The sequence below is a fragment of the Pollachius pollachius genome (genome assembly GCF_949987615.1).
Source record: "Pollachius pollachius genome assembly, chromosome: 2".
Lineage (NCBI taxonomy): Eukaryota > Metazoa > Chordata > Actinopteri > Gadiformes > Gadidae > Pollachius > Pollachius pollachius.
This window is the reverse complement of record NC_136935.1, coordinates 46,798,519-46,808,183: the sequence shown is the minus strand read 5'-3', so window position 1 is coordinate 46,808,183 and position 9,665 is coordinate 46,798,519.

Genomic DNA, 9,665 nt, shown 5'->3' with positions numbered 1-9,665 from the left:
AATAGTAGCAATAGTAGTAGTCAGACCATTGTGAATAACAAGGACTCCATGCCATAGACATTTCATTGCAAAACAATTTCAGGACATAAACATACATATCTCACACACTCACACTATCCTCGGTTAAACAATGTTAGGACATCAGGGTAAAATTTTCATTCTGACAGAAGTCACACACTCTGGACAAAGTCAGTACATTTTTTACTTGTGACCATTTTTCACTAAGGAATGTTTATGTCAGTGTTTGAGGCAACCACAGTAGCCATATTTTGGGGTCCTTTCCAGCTCCCCATGGTAGTATCAAACGGCCACAATGTTGGACAGAATGTGTATAGGATCTAAGAATAACATGGGGGGAGTAGTGAAATAATGTGTGTACTCCTATATAGTCCTAGTTATTAGGAGATCATACCTGTGCATTTGCTGGAGGTTCACCGATCAGGGATCCATGGGTCTCGACAGACGTGCTGGATGCAGGTTGAGGCAAAGGGCTTGGCAGCTTTTCATAAGGAAAAAATCGGATTATTGAGTGCAATAGACACCAGCTTTACACAGTTGATCATTGTGGACCAAGTGATTGAATTGTATCATCTTTTCATCAACATTATTCAATAGCAGGTTGCTCCTCTTTATAAAATCTTGTATTCCTTCACAAAATCCAGATCACTTCCACCATGTGATCCCACACACACTGATGAAGCCTGTATGAAATCCCAGCCTCAAACACAAGCTAGAGGCATCAAATTGAAGATGGCATTCAAACCACAGAACCACCATTCTCAAATCAGTCCTTACCTGTACTTCCATGATGTGTGGTGTGCTAACAACTTCACAAGAAGATGTCAGATGCTCCTCTCCAACCTTGCGGTTGGCTGGAAGAAGAGGGGAGCTTGCAATCTATTTAGAAAAAGATGAATCCAATTAAGGGAGTACACACCAACTATTCAAACAGCAAATACTCAGTTCAATAATAAATACACTTTTATACTTGAAGTCAGACCAACGTGAATAACTAGGACTCCATGCCATAGACATTTCATGGCAAAACTATTTCAGGACAAAAACTTGCATACTTCACACAATCCTTGAGGGAACAATATTTGGACATCAGAGTCAAATTTGGCAGCGGTAGCCGTAGTAGTAGTAACATTAAATGTAGTTGTAGAAGTAGTAGGAACAGTAGAAGTAGTAATAGTATAGTATTACCATACTAGTTGTATTAGTGGTTGTAGAAGTAGGAACAGTAGTAGTAGTAATAGCATAGTAGTAAAAGTACTACACTAGTTATTCGCAATAGTAGTAGTCAGAACCACGTGAATAACTAGGACTCTATGCCATAAACATTTAATGCCCAAATGATTTCAAAGCATAAACTTGCATATCTCACACTCACACAATCCTCGGTTGAACAATATTGGGACACGGAAGTGGAGTAGTAGCAATATTAGTGTAGGATAGTAGAAGTATTATAGTAGTAGTAATAGTAGCAATAGTAGTAGTCAGACCATTGTGAATAACAAGGACTCCATGCCATAGACATTTCATTGCAAAACAATTTCAGGACATCAACATACATATCTCACACACTCACACTATCCTCGGTTAAACAATGTTAGGACATCAGGGTAAAATTTTCATTCTGACAGAAGTCACACACTCTGGACAAAGTCAGTACATTTTTTACTTGTGACCATTTTTCACTAAGGAATGTTTATGTCAGTGTTTGAGGCAACCACAGTAGCCATATTTGGAGGTCCTTTCCAGCTCCCCATGGTAGTATCAAACGGCCACAATGTTGGACAGAATGTGTATAGGATCTAAGAATAACATGGGGGGAGTAGTGAAATAATGTGTGTACTCCTATATAGTCCTAGTTATTAGGAGATCATACCTGTGCATTTGCTGGAGGTTCACCGATCAGGGATCCATGGGTCTCGACAGACGTGCTGGATGCAGGTTGAGGCAAAGGGCTTGGCAGCTTTTCATAAGGAAAAAATCGGATTATTGAGTGCAATAGACACCAGCTTTACACAGTTGATCATTGTGGACCAAGTGATTGAATTGTATCATCTTTTCATCAACATTATTCAATAGCAGGTTGCTCCTCTTTATAAAATCTTGTATTCCTTCACAAAATCCAGATCACTTCCACCATGTGATCCCACACACACTGATGAAGCCTGTATGAAATCCCAGCCTCAAACACAAGCTAGAGGCATCAAATTGAAGATGGCATTCAAACCACAGAACCACCATTCTCAAATCAGTCCTTACCTGTACTTCCATGATGTGTGGTGTGCTAACAACTTCACAAGAAGATGTCAGATGCTCCTCTCCAACCTTGCGGTTGGCTGGAAGAAGAGGGGAGCTTGCAATCTATTTAGAAAAAGATGAATCCAATTAAGGGAGTACACACCAACAATTCAAACAGCAAATACTCAGTTCAATAATAAATACACTTTTATACTTGAAGTCAGACCAACGTGAATAACTAGGACTCCATGCCATAGACATTTCATGGCAAAACTATTTCAGGACAAAAACTTGCATACTTCACACAATCCTTGAGGGAACAATATTTGGACATCAGAGTCAAATTTGGCAGCGGTAGCCGTAGTAGTAGTAACATTAAATGTAGTTGTAGAAGTAGTAGGAACAGTAGAAGTAGTAATAGTATAGTATTACCATACTAGTTGTATTAGTGGTTGTAGAAGTAGGAACAGTAGTAGTAGTAATAGCATAGTAGTAAAAGTACTACACTAGTTATTCGCAATAGTTGTAGTCAGAACCACGTGAATAACTAGGACTCTATGCCATAAACATTTAATGCCCAAATGATTTCAAAGCATAAACTTGCATATCTCACACTCACACAATCCTCGGTTGAACAATATTGGGACACGGAAGTGGAGTAGTAGCAATATTAGTGTAGGATAGTAGAAGTATTATAGTAGTAGTAATAGTAGCAATAGTAGTAGTCAGACCATTGTGAATAACAAGGACTCCATGCCATAGACATTTCATTGCAAAACAATTTCAGGACATAAACATACATATCTCACACACTCACACTATCCTCGGTTAAACAATGTTAGGACATCAGGGTAAAATTTTCATTCTGACAGAAGTCACACACTCTGGACAAAGTCAGTACATTTTTTACTTGTGACCATTTTTCACTAAGGAATGTTTATGTCAGTGTTTGAGGCAACCACAGTAGCCATATTTTGGGGTCCTTTCCAGCTCCCCATGGTAGTATCAAACGGCCACAATGTTGGACAGAATGTGTATAGGATCTAAGAATAACATGGGGGGAGTAGTGAAATAATGTGTGTACTCCTATATAGTCCTAGTTATTAGGAGATCATACCTGTGCATTTGCTGGAGGTTCACCGATCAGGGATCCATGGGTCTCGACAGACGTGCTGGATGCAGGTTGAGGCAAAGGGCTTGGCAGCTTTTCATGAGGAGAATGTGGTTAATTTATTGCAAAGTCCACCAGCATGCAAAAATTCAGTCACAGTTTTATACTGTGAAAGTGGCTGTATTTAGCTGTTTGATGACAGCCCATCAACCCACTCACTTTAACATTAACACTTCAATACACTTCAATACACTTCAAACACACGCTGATCCTTAAAGATTGATACAATTCAAGAAATAGTCATATTTGTGTATAAATACAATTACTGTATGTATATAATTAACATTTACTTACTAATGCACGCCATGGCCAGTTGCGATCCCCATAGTTAAATCTGATCTCTGACCCTGAGGCTATATTGTCAATAGCAAATAAACAGAGATGAGGTTTGCCTCCAACAAGGATTATTTTGTATCTGCCATTGGGCGATTTATGGTCATCATTGACCAGCCGTCCCAATGATCCGTCTTCCTTCGATGCATCAATGCTAACAGGGAGATTATATATAGAAAAATGTACAGTGAGACAAACACAAAATTCTAATGGAAGTCAATTCATCTTTCACGATCCATTCACAGTTCTAACTCCCAGGTAACATTTGAACATCAAAGTTATTGAAATTCTTGTGCTGTAATGGCTGAGTACAATACAGAGGATATCAGATCTAACCAAATCTATTACTTATATTTACTGAGAATTTTAGCTGATGGTGTCCAACTTACCACCAGTAACCACCGTTCCACTGAAAATCAAACAAGAAGGCTTGCTCTTTGTCTGAGTATTTCTTCTGTCTTGCACTGCACTCATGCTGTGAGATAAGTTCCCCTCGATATTCGGCTAGAAAACAACCCCTTTCAATGGGTACACGTGCAAAAACACCTCTTCCTATTAAAAGGGCATACAAGTATTCACTAGTTTAGTATAAAACAAGTCCCTGAAATGCACGTTCATTATGTCCAACCATTTTTACATTTAAATTCATGTTTACAAGTAATTGTCTGTAAATGCACACAATGACTTGTTTTACAGATAATTTTCATGGCAATATAACTTGACAGATTCCTTACATTTGCTAAGGAAAAAATAGGATAAGGTATAGAGTATGTATAGATATATCAATAGCATATAGAGCACAGCTCACTAGCACAAGTAATGACATCCACTTCTGATCCCTACAGATAAGAGAACAGTAATAGAAAATGTTAAATTATAAATGTCACCAACCTTTATTGGTGTCAATGAACCTCTCCTCCAAGAAAGGTTTATCAATGGCAGATATGACATGTTCTAAAGCATCCTTCTCTGGAGTAAGACGTTGTCTTCTTTTTGACATATTAGGTACAGAATTTCTAGCGGGAAGAAATATATACCAAAGTAAATTGCAGAACAGGCACAATATTCAAAATATTGACCAATCGGGAAAATTGGTCAATATTTTGGGAAAATTGACCAATCGCGGTTTGATTTTAAGCTCCCGCTCTCTCGCTCTCTCTCTCTCTTGCAGCGACACGCTGTCATTCATTCATATTTCAGCGCTGACAGAGCGGACAGCGCTGGCTCTTCGTCGTATTTGACTCCGTACAGCAACAATATAATGATGATAATTTTAATAAGTGTGCCCCCAGACCCCCCTACAGTGGTTCAGTTTGCAAGCATGGTGTGTGTGTGGGTGTGTTAGATAGATAGCGCGTCTGGCACACGCGTGCCAGACGCACAGAGGCATGCGTAAAACAGCAATTTTGACCTTCATGCTGTTTAGTAAATTTTCGTTTCTGTTGGATTTTTGTGCCTAATATGGAGCCGTTTTGGTCCATGTTTGTAAGTCTTTTTCCCCACATATTTTCATATAACAAACAAACGGGGTCGGAGTGTGTGATTTGAAAACCACCACGGTCTGCTTCCCGTTCACGCATCGCCTCCTTCAGATGCCTGCCGAGACTTTGTGTTTATTTGTTTTAAAACATGAAAATGTAAGAACAGGAGCCGGTCGGACTACTGAAGGCCTAGCTGTAGTGCTCACGGTTCGCCACGAATATAATGTCACTATTTTACGATTACTTTGCAGCTACGCTGCGCTCGTTAGTAGGCCTATGATATAGGCCTACTGAATATAATCGATGTATTTATCAAGTCAAAGGCTATATTGTACAATTTGAAAGACTTTGAGAGACATTGGGTAGCCTATAATTGATAGATGCGTAGAGAATATTAATATTTTTTTCCGTTGCGCACTTCAGAAGCACTCGTGACTAAACTAGGCCTACTGCAGGCTTGGTGAATGACAAAACATAGAAACATACAAATTGCGGTTGAGGTGAACAAATATTGGACAAACGTATTGCTGCATATTTACATCAACACAAGTATAATGATGAACATACCTCCGCTTGTTCTGCGTCTGCTTCTCTTCTAAGGTCAAGGACGGTATTCTTGTCGTTTTCGCGGGAAATGTAAGGTAGGTCAATTTTCCCGCCAACCTTTCCCCGCGTCGTGGTCTAATAGGCCTATCTCACAAAAATCGGAAATGACGTCACACCGGGTAAACATTCTTCCGCGAAGTCATTTTTGTATTGCCGTCAATGCAAAAATGGACCGTTTCTTCGCCACTTCTCTGGTGGGTTTTCCCAAGTTGCGATTTGAGGATTTGCGGCAGCTTTTCAAGCTGACACCCGTTTATACACATCTGTTTTTTTCAGGGCTGTGGTGTAGCTGTTCCAGTCAAAACGACTGGGAACAGCTCCAGTATTTTTATTTTTTTTATATTCATATTTATTTTATTATATTCATATTTATATTCCCGCACTACTCAGACACATATTCATATTTATATTTATATTCCCACACTACAAATTCCACGCTGTCACTTTACTGGTTACATGTAGCATGTTGTTGTTGTTTTTAATGTTGTTATTATTGTCGCTCTATGTTGCACCTTATGTTCTTGGGAAACGCTATTTCATCTCACTGTATACTGTGTATATGGCTGAAATGACAATAAATTATCTTGAATCTTGAATCTAGTATTCAGCCTAGCACTCCCGTCGGTATAATCAGCCGCTGAGAAATACCGACTACAGACCAGTGTACTCCCCTTCTGAATCACGAAATTAACTCTTTCATCCCGTCTGATCGCCCTGACCCACTGCTGTCTTTGGTCTGTATTAGTTGGGAAGTCGTGGATATGCAAATACGGTTGTTTTTGTTTGGAATTGGCGCATAGAGGTACACAACAGAAGCTCTTGTTTTTTGACTGCGCCATTGTCAAATATCATGGACTACGCGACCGGAAGTCACTTTACCCGGTGAAGGCAAAATCGAACGCCGAACCAGGAAGTTGTGAGATAGGCCCATTGTTGGGGGAGGAGTTACCCTACAACCAGCCTAGCGAGACGATGATGCAGGACGCCGATGCGCGAGAATCTAACAGCATGATGGCGGTCCAACGGTCGTTTGAAGCGTTGCCACGGTGCCGGGGTCTAAATATAGCTAACTTTGACGCGAAATTATTTCAATCAATTTTGGTTATGGCGATATTGCCTGGACTGCAATGTTGTTGTAGTCTTGTATTAGTATTAATAGTATTAATACAATGCGAATTTCAGTTAGGAGGTAGGAGTGTGTGATCAGGAAAATATGAAATGTCAGGACATAAAGTCACGTGACCGCAAAGTGTTTGAAAGTCCCAAATGTCACCACTAGTTGGCGTTCACACAGTTAAGCAAAAACCTACACACACTTACACAAAATATTTCCGGAAATCATGAAAATTTAGGACAAGTGAGATTCTTGCACTAGATGCATTATTTAAGGCTGGGGATCACTGTGGTATGGTCAGAAAAGTCAGGACCATGATTTTGTCCTGAGATTTCAACACGTCCTGACTTTGTTGGTGTTTGTCCAGAGATTTGTCCCAACTTTTCATGAAAACAAACACACACACACACACACACAATAGTAGATGCCGTTTATGTGTGATGTTGTGCCATCTGCTGGTAAGATGGTGCATTACGCTTAAGAGTAATTACTGTAACTGACACTGTGACTTCATGGAATGAGATATCGAAACCAAACTGTTGTTTTTTGGGAGGGGCCCTCTATGTGAATGGAAAGTTACAGGTTTCTGCTACCTTCTGAAGCTTTGATAGGTTGATAGAATAATGTTCGATGATTTACATATATGTTATCAAACATCGTTGCCAGATTTCAGATCAGACAAGTCTATAGATCATGTGGCCCACATTTTGACTTTAGTTGATTCTGAGAACATTATTTAAGTTTTTCCGAAAATATCTGAACCCTGACGCGGAAACTAACCAAAAAAAACACACGCGCACAAACACACACACGTTATACTATTATACTTGTCCGGGAAGCCTTACCCTCTTACGGCAGCGATCCTCCAAATCAACGGTGGTCCAGATCAGCTCAACACAGATTGAACTCCAAAAATCCGCACACACTTTCGTTATAGGATGGGCTGCAAACGTGTTTTAGGTGCCACCTATTGTCAACTAAAAGGAATTACCCGATTATATTAGACATTAATATAAAACTATTTACAAACTCTTCCCCACAACCCAAAGCGGATCCTAAACAGGAGGACCCATTTATAAAAATGTATTCTGGATTAAATCTAGGTTCAGCTCCAGCCGCAGGCATGGCCTCCGGTGAGAGTCATATGTACCTGCCGTTAAGGCGGCTGCAAGCAGGTACGTGTGTGGCCTGAAGAGTCTGCAGAGGCACTCAAGGACTGTTTCAACACCACATATTGGAATATGTTTAAGCAGGCTGCCACCCACAATCACTCCACTGACCTCCAGGAATACAGTGACACTGTCACTGCCTTCATCACCAAGTGCACTGAGGATGTAACAGAACTGAAGACCATCACCGTGCGGGCCAATCAGAAGCCGTGGCTGACAGGGGAGGTGTACAGGCTCCCGAAGGCTCGGAACGCTGCCTTCACGGCAGGAGATGTGGAGGGCCTGAGAACAGCTAGGGCCAACCTGTCCCGCGGCATCAGAGAGGCAAAGAGACAGTACTCCAAGAAGATTTCCCACCGCTTCAGCAACAGCGGAGACACACGGAGCCTGTGGCGGGGGCTACAGATCATCACAGACTACAATCCCCCACCGCGGACCTGCGATAGCACCATCTCTCTGCTGAACGAGCTGAACACCTTCCTCGCTCGATTCGAGGCACAGAACACCACACCTGCACAAGAGTCCCCTCCCCCTCCTGATGACCTGGTGTTGACGCTGTCCCCAGACAGTGTGAGGAGATCATTCTGCAGGATCAATGGTCATAAAGCCACTGGTCCTTATAACATCCCTGGTCGTGTGTTGAGGGACTGTGCGGGGGAACTCACAGATGTCTTTACAGACATTTTTAACATCGCGCTGAGGCAGGCTGTGGTCCCCACGTGCTTCAAAGCCATCACCATCATCCTGGTCCCGAAGAAATCGACTCCTACCGTCCGGTTGCACTCACTCCCATCTTAATGAAGTGGTGAACGGCTGGTCATGCAACACATTGTCATGCAAGACAAAGCAGGTACAAAAATACACACTCCCTGATTGGCCTGATTGCGAGCAGGTGCCCGCAATCAGACCCAAACAACCTAGCAGATCCGGTGTGCTCCCAACATGTCCATACTCCACCTGCAGGCCAGACGCCGCACGCCCCCCCAAATAGATATAGCTAGGGTGTATTTGAAATTGAAGGTTTTTGATACAGGTTTTACAGACCTCTGATATGTTTAAATTGGTGGATACAATTCTAGACCTGAACTACGAGAGTAACGTGAAACGTTTTGTTTTTTTGTGAAGGGGAAGTATCAATAAATGGTGACAAGTCTCTCCTCCCCCCCCTCCCTGGACCCCTTCCAGTTTGCATATCGGTCAAAACGCTCGACCAATGATGCCATCTCCACTGCCTTCCACGCAGCTCTCACACACCTGGACACCAAAGACCCCTACGTCAGAATGCTGTTCATCGATTTTAGCTCAGCATTCAACACCATCATCCCCCAACAACTTATTCACAAACTGGACCGGCTGGGGCTGAACACCTCACTGTGCAACTGGCTGTTAGACTTCCTGACTGGAAGACCACAGGCTGTTAGGGTCGGCAGAAACACATCCAGCACAATCACAGTGAATACGGGCCCCCCGCCCCCCCAAGGATGTGTACTCAGGAAGCGGAGGAGAGCTAAAGCCCCGGGCCCCCATCATGCGCACTT